Genomic DNA, 18,180 nt, shown 5'->3' with positions numbered 1-18,180 from the left:
AACCAGTCTCCTCCAATAGAGATTGTGTAAAATCAGATCGGGGATAAAAATTCATCAAGGATTAAAGTTTCATGAGTTATTAAAGTTCACTTTTTGAAGTTTTGACTGTCCCTGTCAGCATTTCATTCATTCTGTGAAGCAATGCGAACGGTTTACACCAGCGGATCGAAGCTGCATTTGAAACCCACAAACAGCTCATTAATTATTCGCTCTTCCCCAGTTCCAGAGCTCAGAGGGTTATTGTCCATCCCTGGGATACAAGCTACCTCGGACCCGGACCAAAGCTCCCCGTACTCCGAGCACAGGCGCAGGAAAACCCCGGGGGAGAGGTTATCCCGGTCACTGGGCCTTCCAGCAACCCTGAACAAGCGCCCGGTCTGAAACTTTCCAGAGTAATAACTTGTATCTGGAACATCTAACAGTAAGGACGGCCGAGCGGTCTGAGGCGCTGCTTTCATTATTCGATTAAATTATCAATTCTCCCTCAGTTCGCATTTTTATCATTGTGCAAAAGAAGATCATGGGTTCATTCATGATATTGACCCGCGAAAGTAACATAAAAGTTTAATGTAAAGAAATCGCCCAACGTGGGGCTCGAACCCACGACCCTGAGATTAAGAGTCTCATGCTCTACCGACTGAGCTAGCCGGGCTTCTCAACATTTGCGCTGTCAATCCCCTTCAGAATATTGTCTGTTTCAATGAGATCACCTCTCATTCTTCGAAACTCCAGAGGGTATCGGCATATTCTACACAATCTCTCACCATCGGACAGTCCTCTCATCCCAGGAATCGATCTGGTAAACCTCCGTTGTACCACCTCCAAAGCAAGTGTATCCTTCCTCAGAAAAGGAGACCAAAACTGTGCGCAGCACTCCAGGTGTGGTCTCACCAGGGCCCTGTACAATTGGAGCAAGATTTCCGTACTCTTACACAATGGGCGGAATATTAGGTGCTATGGTCCGAATATCCTGATTTTCTGCTGATTCTACGGTTGTATAAAAAGTTATTAAAATTCGACAGTCACTCGGCAAACATATTTGTATTTCCTTCAGTGTGCAAAACTGATGGATGGATTAATGATGATTGAAACAATTATTCAGTATTTCACAGACTTGAATTATATTTGTCAGCTTGCTCTGTAAAAATGCTTTCCCTGACCAGGAATCAAACCCAGACCACGGCAGTGAGAACACCAAATCCTAACCACTAGACTACCAGGGAAGACTGCTTGCAGCCTCTGCGATAGCTTTAAATATAGTCAGCTTACAATCACAGCTGAGAATTGTGCGGTGACACGGTGTGCAACTGGATTTGCTGGGAGCAGCGTGGAGGCCCCGACCTGCGTGAGAACACCAGCGGCAGGTCGGGGCCAGAAAAGGAGCGGTGAGCGGCGGCCTGGGAGCAGCGTGGTGGTGTACCACGGTAAGGTACAGCGCGAGCTGGTGCAGGAGGGCAACGGCAGCGAAGAGTGACGTCATCAAAGTCCATGTCGGTGATTGGAGCGTGGGCAGGTACAGCAGGAGCAGCGAGAGACTGTGGAGGGATGTGATCGGGGCCCATGGGTGGCGTGCGTTCAGGGCCAGGGGCAGCACGAGCCAGCCAACACTGCGATATGTGTGGCCACTGGGTCCGTGCAGCAGAGCTGGTCTCCAGTCGTCTTGGATAACACTTGCCACTGGACCAAGACCTCGCTCTGTCAAGCCCGTGTGATGGCTGGGGTGCAACGGCCACCACACGTTAAAAAAATCTACGCACAGGCATCTTCCACCCTTCAACATGCAGTTCGGGACCTGGAATATTAGGTCCATCTTTGAAACACCTGTGAACTCATCCTTTTTTGGCGTGGAAGCAAGTCATCCTCGCTTCGAGGGACTGCCGATGATGATGATGAACTGGATTTGCTGCAGTCCGCGGGCAGCATGTGATGAAAGCGTGCGTGAGAGGGTGAGTGACAGGTGGGCACTGCTTCTGATGCTGTCTGACCCACGGTGGGAGTGGTCGGGGATTTTAAAGCCCTTTCATTGCACCAATGCAGGGTAAATGAAACTGTGTTTCAGGAACCTTCATGTATACAAACATGGGCACTCTGCACTGTAGACCTCGTGGTGTAACGGTCGTGTGTCTGACTCCAGATCAGAAGGCTGCGTGTTTATATCACGTCGGGGTCACTGTACTTTTCCATATTGTTCTTCCGGAATTGAGATTTTCTTTGCTGCATCACAATTTACTTTCCCACCCATCTTTGTACCATCAACAAACTTGGATCCATTACGCTGGGTCCCTGTATCCCTGGGATAGGGGAGGGAAGATACACCGGAGAATTGTGAGCTTGTGGACCGGAGAAGTTGCAGCTGCTGGAGCTGTGCGTTTTATCGGGGAGGGACGTGGGGAGAGCCCGCCGAGCGACCGGAGAAGCTGAGAAGCTACTGTGCTTTTCATCGGGTTTGACTCTCTTTAAAAATGGCAGAGTGCCAAGATTTCTCTCCCTACTGCCCATGCGCGAAGGTGCCGGCAGTGTTTTCGGTGCAGGCATTTGGCTCCGCCCCCCACTTCACCATCGACACCACGCCAGGACTCCGGGGACTGTACACAGCGGCCAGGATGGGGCGAGTTTTTCCCCGAGCCATTTCCAGCGCGCAAAGTCGGTGCGCTTGAGGTCAGTGCGCCGACAAAACTGCTCGGGGAAAATCTAGTCTTTGAAGAGTAAGGAGTACACTGAAGGAAATACAAATATGTTTGCCGAGCAACTGTCAAATTTTAATAACTTTTTATACAACCATCGAATCAGCAAAAAAACAGGGCACTCGGCCCATAGTACCTAATATATAGCCCATAGTACAAGAGTAAGGAAGTCTTGCTACAATTGTACAGGGCCCTGGTGAGATGAGGAGAAACTTCTTCGCTCAGAGAATTGTTAACCTGTGGAATTCTCTGTCGCAGAGTTGTTGATGCCAGTTTGTTAGATATATTCAAGAGGGAGTTAGATGTGGCCCTTATAGCTAAAGGGATCAAGGGGTATGGAGAGAATGCAGGAAAGGGGTACTGAGCTGAATGCTCATCCATTATCTTATTGAATGGTGGTGCAGGCTCGAAGGGCCGAATGGCCTACTCCTTCATTTATTTTCTATGTTTCGATGTTTCTCTGTCCTGCTACTGCTTCTTTATTAATGGATTCCAACATTTGCCCAATCACAGATGTTCGGCTAACTGGTCTATAGTTTCCTGCCTTTTGTCTGCCTCCTTTTTTAAATAGGGGCATTACATTTGCAGTTTTCTAATCTGCTGGGTCCTCCCTAGACTCCAGCGAGTGCATGTCCACAGATCCCTGAAAGTAGCAGGCCAGGTAGCTAAGGTGGTTGAGAAGAAATATGGAATGATTGCCTTTTTTTAACCGAGGCATCGAATACAAGAGATGGGGTCGGTGGGGCAGGTTAGGTAACAGCTGGAGTACTGCGTGCAGTTCTGGTCGCCATATTACAGGAAGGACATGATTGCACTGAAGATGGTGCAGAGGACATTTACGAGGATGTTGCCGGGAGTGGATAATCTTCGCCATGAGGACAGATTAGAAAGGCTGGATTTTTTTTCCATGGAACAGAGACTGAGGGGAGACCTCATTGAGGTGTATAAAATGATGAGGGTCCGAGATATAGTGGATAGAAAGGACCTATTTCCCTTAGCAGAGGGGTCAACAACAAGGAGGCATAAATTTAAAGTAATTGGTCGAAAGTTTAGAAGGGTTATTTCTTCACGCAGTGGGTTGTGGGTTCTGGAACTCACTGCCTGAAAGCGTGGTAGAGGCAGAAACCCTCAACACATTTAAAAAGTGCTTGGATGTGCACCTGATGTGCCGTAACCTTCAGGGTTATGGACCTAGAACTGGAAAGTGGGATTCGGCTGGAGAGCCTCCAGTTGGCCGGCGCGGACACGATGGACCGAAATGGCCTCCTTCCGTGCTGAAAACTTCTTTGATTCTCTGAACTCATTTGCAAAGAGTTGAGGTGCGTGTGAGGTGATTTGGGCACATCTTTCCTCACATGACAACATTTCAAAGGTACTTAACGGCTGCACAGCGCTTTGAGGCGTCATGAGTTACTGACAGACGCTGCAAAAATCCAAGTCATTCTTTGCAAAATTTCGATGCTGGTCAGGGATTTGAAGCCAGGATCTTTCTGCAAATTCCAAGTAACAACTGCGAAGCAAAAATCATACCCCTCGACCAACAACCTACCTGCTTAGTAAATGTGGAGATAAGATGTAACCATTATTGAAGCATTTTTCGTGTGTGTTGCTATTCTTGATCAGAGGAGCACATGAGACGGAATCAGTGACTTTGCCTTTTCGACATGTCTTCTGAAGCGCCGCACGGTCCCACTCCTGCAGTCAATGAGCTGTTGCGACGTTAATGTATCCATCATCATCATCATCATAGGCGGTCCCTCGAAACGAGGATGACTTGCTTCCACGCCGAAAAAGGATGATTTCACAGGCGTTTCAATGAATGACCCGAACTACATCCCAAAGGATGGAAGATGCCTGTGCTTGGATTTTCCAACGTGTGGTGGCCGTTGCACCCCAGCCATCACACGGGCTTGACAAAGCGAGGTCTTGGTCCAGTGACAAGGGTTAAGCAAGACGACAGGCGACCAGCTCTTCTGCACGGACCGAATGCACACACATATCGCAGTGTGGGCTGTCCCGTGCTAACCCTGGGCCCCTGGCCCCAAACTCATGTCTCCGCTGGGCCCCGATCACGTCCCTCTGCAGTCTCTCGCCGCTCCTTTGGCCCGATCTCTCCGGTCCTGCTGTATCTGCCCACGCTCCAATCACAGACCTGCACCTTAATGACGTCACTCTTCGCTGCCGCCGCCCTCCTGCACCAGCTCGCACTGCTCCCTGGAATAGTCTCCCGGGACCTCCAAGCAGCTCCCAGGGCCGCTCGCCGTTCCATTTATGGCCCCGAACTGCCGCTGCTGTTCTCCCGTTAGTGTATCCAGGCTGTGGGTGGCCACCCCGAGCACAGCAGAGGGGTTTCTGCATTAGTTCTGGGTGGGAACAGTATCTTTCCCCTCCTCTCTTCCTCTTGTCTATATCCCTGTGCTTTTATTTCTCTATTTATTCCCCCTGTCTCAGTTTCTAGCGTTTTAAAGGGAACAAAAGATGAAATGGGTATCACTGTGGAACAATGTCTCTCACTCAAAGTTAGACGCATTACCGTTGCGCCATGAGGTCTAGGTAGCTAGCTGTTGATATTCAGGTTCATATAAAAATATACATAAATATATCTATATGTATCATAACCGTTCCCTGGTGGTTGAGGAGTTAAGATCCGGCGCACTAAACTGGTTTCAATTCTCGATCAATTCATCGCATAAAAATAATTGAGGTCTGTGAGACGATTAATAATTGCTGTAATCACCATGAATACCAATACTTTCTGCGATAGACCGATCTTACAGACTATCTGGCTTCTCCTGCCCTTTGCCGGGCACGTGTTTGGGGTTTAATTTAGAAAACAGGGCGAGTTCGCTGATCGCGGGGAGACGGTAGGAGCCTCTGTGGCCCCACTGTGAGGATGTGGAAGTGAACACACTGACTTGGTAACAGGCATCAACCGGACCACCACGACTGACGGACCCAACCAGTAAAATCAACCAATAGAAAAACGGGGTCCACGCAAGTTTTCCACTCTACAATTTGTGCCTCGACTGTCCAGCAGGTAAAAATTACCGAAACAACTTAAAACCCGATTGATGACAAAGGATACCGGCTTCGGGATAATCAGAATACTTCGTCACAGACAAGGCACCGGAAGGCTGGAAGGTAGATCACACCGGTTGTGGGAGAGCTGGTTGGCGGTGACATGGAAGTGTCTGCAGTGTGCGGGACCAGACTGCTTCCACACATCCACAATGAATGTCCCACCCTTTATTTGGGAAAAGTACAACTGAGAGTGGACAAGTTCCATTCCGGTCAGAGCAATCTGAAGCTTTAACTGACTGACACCCGAGTTTGGGATTGTAATGTCTGTCAGCATGTAATACTTGTAGCTCCACACTGTGGATGTGGACGTATTGTGTACTGCAACTGTACAGTTAATCATGAAACAGAACAGGCTCTTTCCGGAAAGTTCCGAGAGAGCAGCCTGCATGTTCGGAAGCTGTGTGTGGTGTGCTCTGTGAAGATATCACAGGGATGTCATGCAATCTGTGCATCTATCAGTCTCTGTGGTGCAATGGATTAGTGCGTTCAACTATTAACTGCAAAGTTGGTGAATCGTAGCCCATTCAGGGACAAAGCCTTTAACTGTTTTTCCCTGAGGATTCGGTGCCGTGCAGTTCCAGGTTGTCATTGTGCGTTTTGACTGCACGAATATATTACGCAACCATTGCCAGCTGTGCTGTTATCAAGTTATACCAACTGTTACTTGCATTTTCGCGTGGTTGTTCGTTGTCTCGTCTCCAATTGATACGCTCATAATAAAGAATGAAACTGAGTACTGTGAATAATGAGTAAGTGTGACATTAGCTCCTTTAATAAAACTCCAGAGTGCTTATATACCGTGCTCCCAATGGATGCTGGAATCCCTCGGGACTCCAACAGGTAGGCCCTCTGGTGGTGGTGTGATACAGATCGCCAAGGGTTAACTGCATAACACAAGGTGTGTGTGGAAATCAACCATCAAAAGCCCTGTCATTAACCACAGGGGTTTCCTGCAATTTTCTGATCGCAAAGCGCTTTCAGTCCTTGTCCTTAAAATTGCAGATGTGGGAATTGGGGAGTTTAATGACTTTGAAAGGAGAACATTGTTGTTTGGTGCAGTTCCGTTCAGAGAAATGTTTGTGAAAGGAACGTTTTGCAGAGAGAGGGATTGAGCATTTCAGCTTGTTGCTGAACACTTCTCTCTGGGCACTGAGCTAAGCAGAAGCTTCCGTAGTGTAGCGTGTATCATGTTTGCTTCACACGCAAAAGGTCTCTGTTTCGAGGCTGTGCAGAAACATTATTTGTGAAGCAACGGCTTGTCTGCAATAGAATTGAACAAAAGCTGTCCGGGATACATGAGCAATGAACATTTTAAAACTAATCCACTCAAATACAGAGTGTGTAAAATCTTCATTAAGCGTTAAATTTCCACTAATTATTAAAGTTCAGTTATTGAAATTTCAATTGTCGCTTTTCGCATTTCTTTCATTCTGCGAAACAACACTATCGGTTTATACCATCAGATCTAAGTTGCATTTGAAACCCACAAACAACTCATTAATTATTCGCTCTTCCCCAGTTCCAGAGCTCAGAGAGTTATTGTCCATCCCTGGGATGCAAACTACCTCGGACCCGGGCCAAAGCTCCTCGTGCACCGAGCACAGGCTCAAGAAAACCCCGGGGGAGAGGAGATCCCGATCACTGGGCCTTCCAGCAACACTGAACAAGCGCCCGGTCTGAAACTTTCATGAGTAATAACTTGTAACTGAAGCATCCAACAGTCAGGATGGCCGAGCGGTCTAAGGCGCTGTGGTCAGGTCGCAGTTTCAACAGTCAGGATGGCCGAGCGGTCTAAGGCGCTGTGGTCAGGTCGCAGTTTCCTCTGGAGTTGTGGATTTGAATCCCACTCCTGACATTCAGTGTTTTTAATTACAAACTCATTTGTTTTGACACCACTCTGAAGTGCTTTGGGACATCAATCGAACTTCATAAAATTACTCCACTTCAATTCCAAACGTTGATATCAAAGTTACTTCCCAAACCGGGAAACGATCCCGGATGGCTGCAGCGAAAGGAATGGTTTTGTGAAGCATTGAAAGGTGCCCTCTAAAAATCTCAAAATAATAGAAGATTATGAATTCATTGATGATGTTTTTCCGTGAAAGCAACATAAATTTTAATGAACAGTAATCGACAAACATGGGGCTCAAACCCACAACCCTGAGATTAAGAGTCTCATGCTCTACCGACTGAGCTAGCCGGGCTTCTCAACATCTACCCTGTCAATCCCCTTCAGAATATTGTCCGTTTCAATGAGATCACCTCCGATTCTTCGAAACTCCAGAGAGTATCGACATATTCTACACAATCTCTCATCATAGGACAGCCCTCTCATCCCAGGAATCAATCTGTTGAACCTCTGTTGCACCATCTCCAAGACAAGTATATCCTTCCTTAGATAAGTACTATGGGCGAATATCCTGTTTTTCTGCTGATTCTACGGTTGTATAAAAAGTTATTAAAATTCAACAGTCGCTGGGCAAATATATTTGTATTTCCTTCAGTGTGCAATACATGTGGGTGCATTAATGCTGATTGAAACAATTATTCAGTATTTCACCGACTTGAATTATTTTTAATCAACTTGCTCTGTAACAATGCTTTCCCTGACCGAAAATCAAACACTGACCACAGCAATGAGAACACCAAACCCTAACCACTAGACGGCCAGGGAGCACTGTTTGCATTTACCCCATAGTACCGAATATATAGCCCACAGTACAAGAGTAAGAAAGTCTTGCTACAATTGTACAGGGCCCTGGTGAGACCACACCTGGAGTACTGTGCACAGTTTTGGTCTCCTTATCTGAGGAAGGATACACTTGCCTGGGAGGTGGTACAACAAAGGTTCACCAGATTGATTCCTGGGATGAGAGGACTGTCTTAAGTTGAGAGATTGTGTAGAATGGGACTATACTCTCCGGTAGTTTAGAAGAATGAGAGGTGATCTCATTGAAACACACAATATTCTGAAGGGGATTGACACGATAGATGATGAGAGGTTTTATCCTCCGGTCTGGAGTATCTAGAACCAGGGGGCACAGTCTCAGGTTAAGGGGTCGGCCATTTAAGACTGAGATGAGGAGGAATTTCTTCACTCAGAGGGTTATGAATCTGTGGAATTCTCTGCCCCACTGGCCTGTGGATGCTGAGTCTCTGAATATATTCAAGGCTGCGTTCGATAGATTTTTGGAGTCTCAGGGAATCAAGGGATCGGGAGATCGAGCGGGAAAGTGGAGTTGAGATCGACGATCAGTCATGATCACATTGAATGGTGGAGCAGGCTTGAGGGGCCGTATGGCATAATACTGCTCCGATTTCCTATGTTGTTATCTGTACTGGCTCTGTGAAAGAAATTTCCATTAGTCCCATTCCCCAGCACCCTGCAAATGTTTCATTTCAACTATATTTCCCTTTGGAAAGTTACTATTAAATCTGCTTTCGAAACCCTGTCAGGCAGAAAAATATTCACATTAATTTTATCCAGCCCCATTTTAGACATTACTTTCCCTGCTTTGCATGTCATGCGTGGGCAAATGCGTGGCAGATGAAGTATGATGTGGATAAATGTGAGGTTATCCACTTTGGTGGTAAAAACAGAGAGACAGACTATTATCTGAATAGTGACAGATTAGGAAAAGGGGAGGTGCAACGAGACCTGGGTGTCATGGTACATCCGTCAATGAAGGTTGGCATGCAGGTACAGCAGGCGGTTAAGAAAGCAAATGGCATGTTGGCCTTCATAGCGAGGGGATTTAAGTACAGCGGCAGCGAGGTGTTACTACAGATGTACAGTGCCTTGGTGAGGCCGAACCTGGAGTATTGTGTACAGTTTTTGTCTCCTAACTTGAGGAAGGACATTCTCGCTATTGAGGGAGTACAGTGAAGGTTCACCAGACAGATTCCCGGGATGGCAGGACTGACATATCAAGAAAGACTGGATCAACTGGGCTTGTATTCACTGGAGTTCAGAAGAATGAGAGGGGATCTCAGAAACGTTTAAAATTTTGACGGGGTTCGACAGGTTAGATACAGGAAGAATGTTTCCAATGTTGAGGAAGTCCAGAACCAGGGGTCACAGTCTAAGGATAAGGGGTAAGCCATTTCGGACCGAGATGAGGAGAAACTTCTTCACCCAGACAGTGGTGAACCTGTGAAATTCTCTACCACAGAAAGTTGTTGAGGCCAATTCACTAAATATATTCAAAAACGAGTTAGATGTAGTCCATACTACTAGGGGGATCAAGGGGTATGGCGAGGAAGCAGAAATGGGGTACTGAAGTTGCATATTCAGTCATGAACTCATTGAATGGCGGTGCAGGCTCAAAGGGCCGAATGGCCTACTCCTGCACCTATTTTCTATGTTTCTATGTATCTGTGAATTATTATCTTGTCTCATTTTGCACACTGCATTTTAGGACATTGCTTTAAAATGTTTGGTGCCTGTGACACCAGCCATTGTTAGATTTAGTCACACACCATCCTGACTTGGAAATATATCGGTCGTTCCTTCATCGTCAATGGGTTAAAAGTCTCGAACTCGCTCCCTAACAGCTCTGTGGGAGCACCTTCTCCACACGGACTGCAGCGGTTGAAGATGGTGGCTCACCACCACCTTCTCAAGGGCAATTAGGGTTGGGCAATAAATTCTGGCCTTGCCAGTGACACCCAGATCATGTGAACTAATATAATAAAACAATATTTTGGGAGTCTGGTTCTAAATATTCTTTGCTGATGACACCAGGAATCTGGGACAACTTTTGTCAAATTGGGCGCAAAACTGGAGCGGTAATTCCTACCTTACACAGAAAATAGAATCAATATTAAAGATAAAATCACATGGTGCTCATTTTCAGAATCAACGCAGTAAGATTTGAAATAAAGTGAAAGAATTTCAAAGTGAAAGGATTTGGAAATTAAATGTGACTTGTATTTCGCTCTTTAATTCAACTTTGTGGCGTCTGTTTGCCATTCATGTCTCTCCTGAATAAGGAAGGAGGGGTTTGACATTTACCAGACTGCACTGTTCCTGATATTTGTGGGCTCATCGTTTATAATGAGATGTTTCTTAACTATTGGTCAGTGCCCACTTTAGCTCAACTGTTGCTTCGTAGTACCAACTTTGTGAAAAGTTTGATTTTGTCTTAATGCACTTGCTGTCTGGTGTTTTTGTTGTCATTTTCAATCCCCTTCTTTCGCACTGAAACAAATTGTAACCGCGTTTTTAAATTAGCAGTGCGAGATTTTTGCAGGGCATATTTAAATGCTTCACAAAACCTTTCCAATCACTTCAGTTACCAGTGTTCGATTCCCAGTTAGGGAAGTAATTTTGCTACCACTAAGTGAAGTAATTTAATTAAATTACACTGATGACCCAAAGCACTTCAGACTGGTGTCAAAACAAATGCATTGATAATTAGAAAGAAGGAATGTCAGAAGTTGGACTTGAGTTTCTGGGATGGAGTATAAATAATCCTCTGTGCACTGGAAATGGGAAGGGTGAATAATGAATGAGTTGTTTCCGGGTTTGAAATGCGGCTTAGATCTGCTGGTATTAACCGACAGCATTGTTTAGCAGAATGAAAGAAATGCTAACATGATCACTGAGGGTCAGTCGAAACTTCAACAACTTCATTTTAATAATTTGTGAAACTTTAATCATTGAGGAAGTTTTATTCCCTTTCTGATTTTGCACAGTCTGTTTTTTAGGAGACTGGTTTTAAATGTCCATTGCTCATCATGGGATCAGAGAAGTTTACAGGACGGAAGGAGGGAATGAACAATTAAAATCAGTTTTTGTTACAAAAATAACATTTTCATTTGGGCTCGAACCAGGGATTTTTCGCAGGTGAGGCGAACATGATAACCGCTACACTAAAGAAACTACTGCTTAGTGCAGCACCCAGAGAGAAGTGTTCAGTGTCAAGCTGAAATGCTGAATCCGTTTCTGCAAAAAATTCCTTTCACAAACATTTCTCTGACCGAAACTGCACAAAACAATAATGTTCCTTTCAAATGTGCCAATTATTTTCGTTTTGCTTTTATTTTGCTTTCATGGGATAAAATAATTAATGATTCGATAATCTTCTTTTACACAAGTAAAGAAATGCTAACTGAGAGAATGTCAATCCGTCAATAATTTGTTCTGTGCTCTGCATGTTTGTAATGTCGCCAAGTTTGCTGATGATACAAAGATAGGTGGGAAAGCAAGTTGTGAGGAGGACGCAAACAATCTGCAAAGCGATATTGATAGGCTCAGTGGGTGGGCAGAAATTTGTCAGGTGGAGTATAATGTGGGAAATATGAGGTTAACCCCTCTGGTAGCAATAATATAAAAGCTAATAATTATTTAAATGTGGAGAGATTACGAAATGCTGCGGTGCAGAGGGACCTGGGGGTCCTTGTACATGAAACACAAATGGTTAGTATGCAGGTACAGCAAGTAATTAGGAAGGCAAATGGGATGTTATTCTAAATTACAAGGGGGATGGAGTATAAAAGCAGGGAATTCCTGCTACAACAGTACAATTGTGAGACCACCAAGTGCAGAAACTCTAAAGGAATATAAGAAGTGCAGGGGTGCAATTAAAAAATATATCAGGAAGGCAAAGAGAGAGCATGAAAAAATGTTGACAAGTAAAATCAGGAAAAACACAAACACAAAGACATTAAGTGTAAGAGGATAACTGGAGAAAGAGTGGAGCCTATTAGAGACCACAAAGGAAATCTGTGTGTGAAGGCAGAAGACGTGGCTATGATTCCTAATCGATACTTTGCATCTTTTTCACAAAAGAGAGGGACTGTTGATGCAGCACTTCAAAGACCGGACCTCGTTCGGGTGAAATGTGCCCGCACTGTCTCAGTTGCTTTTCGACCGAGAGCACCTCTGGTTGTTCTAAAGAGTCGAGTCGAGTAGGTCTCAATTCAACATCAGCTCTTTATTTCTCCAGCAAATGCACGATGTTTTAGAAATATATTAAGAGCAATGGATAACTAAAGAAAGGGTGGGTCTATTAGATACCATGAGGGTAATCGGTGTGTGGAGGCGGAAGATGTGGAGATGGTTCTGAATTAATACTTTGCGTCTGTTTTCACAAAAGAGAGGGGCGATGCAGACACTACTATGAAGGAGAAGAAGTGTGAAATATTAGATGAAATAAACATAGTGAGAGATGAGGTATTAAGAGGTTTAGCAGCTGTGAAAGTGGATATCACCAGGCCCGGATGAAATGCATCCCAGGCTGTTAAGTGAAGCAAAAGAGGAAATAGCAGAGGCTTTGACCATCATTTTCCAATCCTCTCTGGCTTCAGGTGTGGTGCCAGAGGACTGGAGGGCTGCTAACATTGTACCTTTGTTTAAGAAGGAAGAAAGGGAGAGACCGAGTAATTACAGGCCAGTCAGCCTAACCTCGGTGGTCGGTAAATTATTGGAAATAACCTAAAGGACAGGATAAATCTTCACTTAGAAAGACATGGATTAATCAACGACAGTCAGTACGGATTTGTTAAGGGAAGGTCGTGTCTGACTAACTTGATTGAATTTTTTGGGGAGGTAACCAGGAGGGTTGATGAAGGCAAAGCATATGATGTAGTGTGTATGGATTGTAGCAAAGCTTTTGATAAGGTCCCACATGGCAGACTGGTCACAAAAGTAAAAGCCCATGGAATCCAGGGCAAAGCGGCAAGTTGGATCCAAAACTGGCTCGGAGGTATGAAGCAAAGGGTAATGGTTGGTGGGTGTTTTTGAGACTGGAAAGATGTTTCCAGTGTAGTTCCGCAGGGCTCATTACTCAGATCCTTGCTTTTTGTGATTTACATCAATGATCTACACTTGAATATAGGGGTTATGATTGAGAAGTTTGCAGATGATACTAAAATCTGCTGTGTGGTTGATAATGAAGAAGAAAGCTGCGGAATGCAGGAGGAAATCAATCAACTGGTCAGGTGGGCAGAACAATGGCAAATGGAATTTAATCCGGAGAAGTGTGAGGTCATGAATTTTGGGAGGGCTAACAAGGAAAGGGAATACACATTAAATGGTAGGACACTGAAAAGTGTAGAGGAACAATGGACATAAGAACATAAGAACATAAGAAATAGGAGCAGGAGTCGGCCATACGGCCCCTCGAGCCTGCTCCGCCATTTAATACGATCATGGCTGCTCCGATCATGTACTGGGTCCACTTACCTGCCCGCTCCACATAACCCCTTATTCCCTTATCGTTTAAGAAATTGTCTATATCTGGCTTAAATTTATTCAACGAACCAGCTTCCACAGCTCTCTGGGGCAGCGAATTCCACAGATTTACAACCCTCTGAGAGAATAAATTTCTCCTCATCTCAGTTTTCAATGGGCGGCCCCTTATTCTAAGATTATGCCTCCTAGTTCTAGTCTCCCCGATCAGTGGAAACATCCTCTCTGCATCTATCTTGTCAAGCACCCTCATAATCTTATACGTTTCGATAAGGTCACCTCTCATTCTTCTGAATTCCAATGAGTAGAGGCCCAACCTACTCAACCTTTCCTCATAAGTCAACCCCCTCATCTCCGGAATCAACCGAGTGAACCTTCTCTGAACTGCCTCCAAAGCAAGTATATCCTTTCGTAAATATGGAAACCAAAACTGCAAGCACTATTCCAGGTGTGGCCTCACCAATACCCTGTATAACTGCAGCAAGACTTCCCTGCTTTTATACTCCATCCCCTTTGCAATAAATGCCAAGAGTCCATTGGCTTTCCTGATCATAAACTTAATTTAAGACAGAAATAGACAGTTTCTTAACTGATAAGGGAGTAAGCGGTTATGGGGAGCGGGCAGAGAAGTGGACCTGAGCCCATGTTCGGATCAGCAGTGATCGTATTAAATGGAGGAGCAGGCTCGAGGGGCCGTAAAGCCTACTCCTGCTCCTATTTCTTACGTTATGTTCTTATCACTTGCTGTACCTGCATACTAACCTTTTGTGTTTCATGCAAAATTACCCCATTCCCACTGTACTGCAGCACTTTGCAATCTTTCTCCACTTAAATCATAACTTACTCTTTGATTTTTTCTGCCAATGTTCATAACCTCACACTTTCCAACATTGTACTCGATCTGCCAAAATTTTGCTCACTCTATTAGCCTGTTTATGTCTTTTTGCAGATTTTTTGTATCCTCTTCACACATTGCTTTTCCTCCAATCTTTGTATCATCAGCATACTTGGCAATGTTACACTCGATCCCTTTTCCCAAGTCATTAATATAGATTGTAAATAGTTGGGGCCCCAGCATCGATCCCTGCGGCACGCAACTAATTACTGATTGTCAAACCGAGAATAAACCATTTATCCCGACTCTCTGTATTCTGTTAGTTAGCCAATCCTCCATCCATGCTAACATATTACCGCCAACCCAGTGAACTTTTATCTTGTGCAGTAACCTTTTATGTGGCACCTTGTCAAAATGCCTTCTCGAAGTCAAAATACATCACATCCACGGGTTCCCCTTTATCCACCCTGTTCATTACATCCTCAAAGAATTAATAATTGCTGTAATCACCATGAATACCTAAACTTTCTGTGATAGACCGAGCTTACAGACTATCTGGCTTCTCCTGCCCTTTGCCAGGCACGTGTTCCGGGTTTAATTTTACAAACTGTGTGAGTTCGTTGATCGCGGGGAGACGGTAGGAGCCTCTGTGGTCCCACTGTGAGGATGTGGAAGTGAACACGGTGGCTGGGTGATCCGTGACATTTCTGTAAAGGGCAGCGGAGGAGAAGGATTGAGAACTTTCAGTGTGGGACAGAAGTTGTTTCAGGTGAGCCAACACATTCCTGATCAGCACAGAGGGATCTCACTGGTCAGCTCCCCTTTGTTGCGGTTGTTGTGCCAGAGGTTACTGTAGTACAGCGGTTATCACGTTTTCTTTACATGAGACAGGGCCTTGGTTCAATCCTGGCCACGAACTTTATGTTTAATCTTGCAATTGAGGAACAATCAGAGGCGAGTTTATTCTCCTGGCAAATGCTGCCTGATCTGCTGAGATTTCCAGCATTTGCTGTTTTTATTTGCTATTTATTCTCCTGGCAAAAGGGCTCCCTTATTCCTTCATTGCTCTTTATTTCACTTCAGTAAATAGATAACTTTCAGTGAGAGAAAACGGATCCACTGGGGACCTTTCGCGTGTGAGGCCAACGTGATATCCGCTACACTGCAGCCCATCAAAGGGCGAGAAACCACTGAATATAAAGGATGAGCTCACAAATATCAGGGGCAGTGCAGTCTGGTCAACGTCAAACCCTCCTTTCTTATTCAGCAGAAGCATGAACGGGAGTCAGACGCCACAAAGTTTAATTAAAGACACAAATACAAGTAACACTTCCAAATCTTTTCACTGTAAAATTCTTTCACTTTATTTGAAATCCTACTGAATTGAATCTGAAAATGAGCACCATAGGATTTTATCCTCACTGCTGATTCTATTTTCTGTGCACGGTAGGAATAACCGGTGCTGTTAAATTTGACAAAAGTTGCCCTAGATTCCTGGTGTTATCGGCAATGAAGGTTTTGAACCAGAATCCTAAAATACAGTGTGTAAAATGGGTTAATATGCATAAGAACATAAGAAATAGGTGCAGGATTCGGCCATACGCCCCTCGAGCCTGCTCCGCCATTTAATACGATCATGGCTGATCCGATCTTGGACTCAGGTCCACTTCCCTGCCCGCTCCACAAAGCACAGGACAAATGATTGAAGTATCCGACTGTCCCTCAGTTAGCATTTCTTTCATTGTGCAAAAGAAGGTGAGGGGTTAATTAATGATGCTTTCCCGTGAAAGCAACACAAATGTTTCAGAAAAAAACAAACGGTGACTGGCAGGTGAGCACTGCTTCTGACACCTGGTGGGAATGGGCGGGGATTTTAAAGCCACTTGTATTGTGAAACCTTCATATAGACGAAAATCCCAAACGCCCTGTGTAGACATCGTGGCGCAATGGTAGCGTGTCTCACTCCAGATTAGAAGGTTGCGTGTTCAAATCATGTCGGGCTCACTGTATTTTTGGAAATTGTTCTTCCAGAATTAATATTTTCTTTGCTGTTTGGCAATAACCAGACCCTTGCTCCAAAGTCTGTCTCACTGTTTCCCCGGTGTCAGGCAGAGATACGCCTGCTGCCCTCATTTATTTCATGTGACAGGACACAGCAGTTCAAAATCAACCTGCAGGTGGCCACACCCACATTGAATAGTCAGGATGGCCGAGCGGTCTCAGGTGCTGTGTTCCGTTCGCAGTCTCCTCTGGAGATGTGGATTTGAATCTGACATTTCTTACTTTTTATAATTAAGTGAAACTCATTGTTTGACACCACACCTCACTCCAAAAAACTGGGATTCAGCAGTTCACCTGCTCACTTCATATTTCCGTCTGACCAGGTGCTGAAAGTGGAGATGTTTCCGCAGTGTAGCGGTTCACATCTTTGCCTCACAAGTGAAAGCTCGCTGGGCGGTAATATTTTCCGTAGCTTTCTCCTCATGCATGCTCAGGGGCGAGTTTGTTCTCCTGTGAAAGTTCATAAGATCATAAGCATGGAAGGATTAGGGGCCGGAGTAGGCCATTATGCCCCTCAAGCCTGGTCCACTATTCAAGAAGATCCTGGCAGTTCGTCGACAGCAAGTTAAATATCTGGTTATGTTCCTAACATCATTTGAACCGCAGTGTTTCTGTAGCGTCGTTGTTGTCACGTTCGCTTCACACGCGAAAGGATCCCGGGCGGAACGTGATTTTTGAGACTATTTTTGCTGTGAAATAAATTGAACAAAAGTCGCCCCAGATTCCTTGTCACATGAGCAATAAACATTTTAAACCAGTCTCCTAAATACAGAGTGTTATGTCTTGAATAAAGAATCTGACCAGATACTGCAAACTGAAAGTAAGGTGTGACCGTCGTCCTTTATTACAAGTCTCCAGTGTGCCTCTCCAACCTGTGAGGCCTCCTGATGGATTGTGGGATCCCTTGGGACTCCAGTGGATGAGCCCTCTGACGGTTAAACAAGGTATTTACAGGTTTATATATGTAACAACACTCCCCCCGCATCGCTCCCCCCAGTCTCCTCAAAGTCAGCAGTGTAACTATTTACAATTTGAGTCAATCTGTGGCCTTCCTTTCGCTGGTTGAACTTCTCGGTGCAAATGCTGGTTTTGGTGAGTCATTTGTTGCACCCTCGCTGGCCTGCTGGGCGTGGTGAGTCCTGCTGGGCTGCTGCGGGTGATGGGTTCTGCTTCGTGGTCAACCGCTGGGTTGATTGCCACTTGTGTGTGTGTTAGAGGAGCGAAAAAGGTAGAGTCTATTGTGGGTTGTTCTGGATAGTCCGTGAATCTGAGTTTGGTTTGGTCCAAGTGTTTCCTGCAGGTGACTCCATATGAAAGTTTGACCA

The 18,180-nt window shown here is 45.1% G+C and overlaps 2 non-coding genes across 2 annotated transcripts; both read right to left on the bottom strand.

Moving 5' to 3' along the window:
* Window positions 1–579: 579 nt before the first annotated feature.
* Window positions 580–652, bottom strand: trnak-cuu (transfer RNA lysine (anticodon CUU)). The gene has a single exon. It is a non-coding gene; the product is annotated as a tRNA-Lys (tRNA).
* Window positions 653–7,896: 7,244 nt separating this feature from the next.
* Window positions 7,897–7,969, bottom strand: trnak-cuu (transfer RNA lysine (anticodon CUU)). The gene has a single exon. It is a non-coding gene; the product is annotated as a tRNA-Lys (tRNA).
* Window positions 7,970–18,180: the final 10,211 nt, after the last annotated feature.

Source organism: Pristiophorus japonicus, unplaced genomic scaffold (genome assembly GCF_044704955.1).
Source record: "Pristiophorus japonicus isolate sPriJap1 unplaced genomic scaffold, sPriJap1.hap1 HAP1_SCAFFOLD_75, whole genome shotgun sequence".
Classification (NCBI taxonomy): domain Eukaryota; kingdom Metazoa; phylum Chordata; class Chondrichthyes; family Pristiophoridae; genus Pristiophorus; species Pristiophorus japonicus.
Note: the sequence above shows the minus strand (reverse complement) of the source record. Positions and strands in the feature narration are given on the sequence as shown.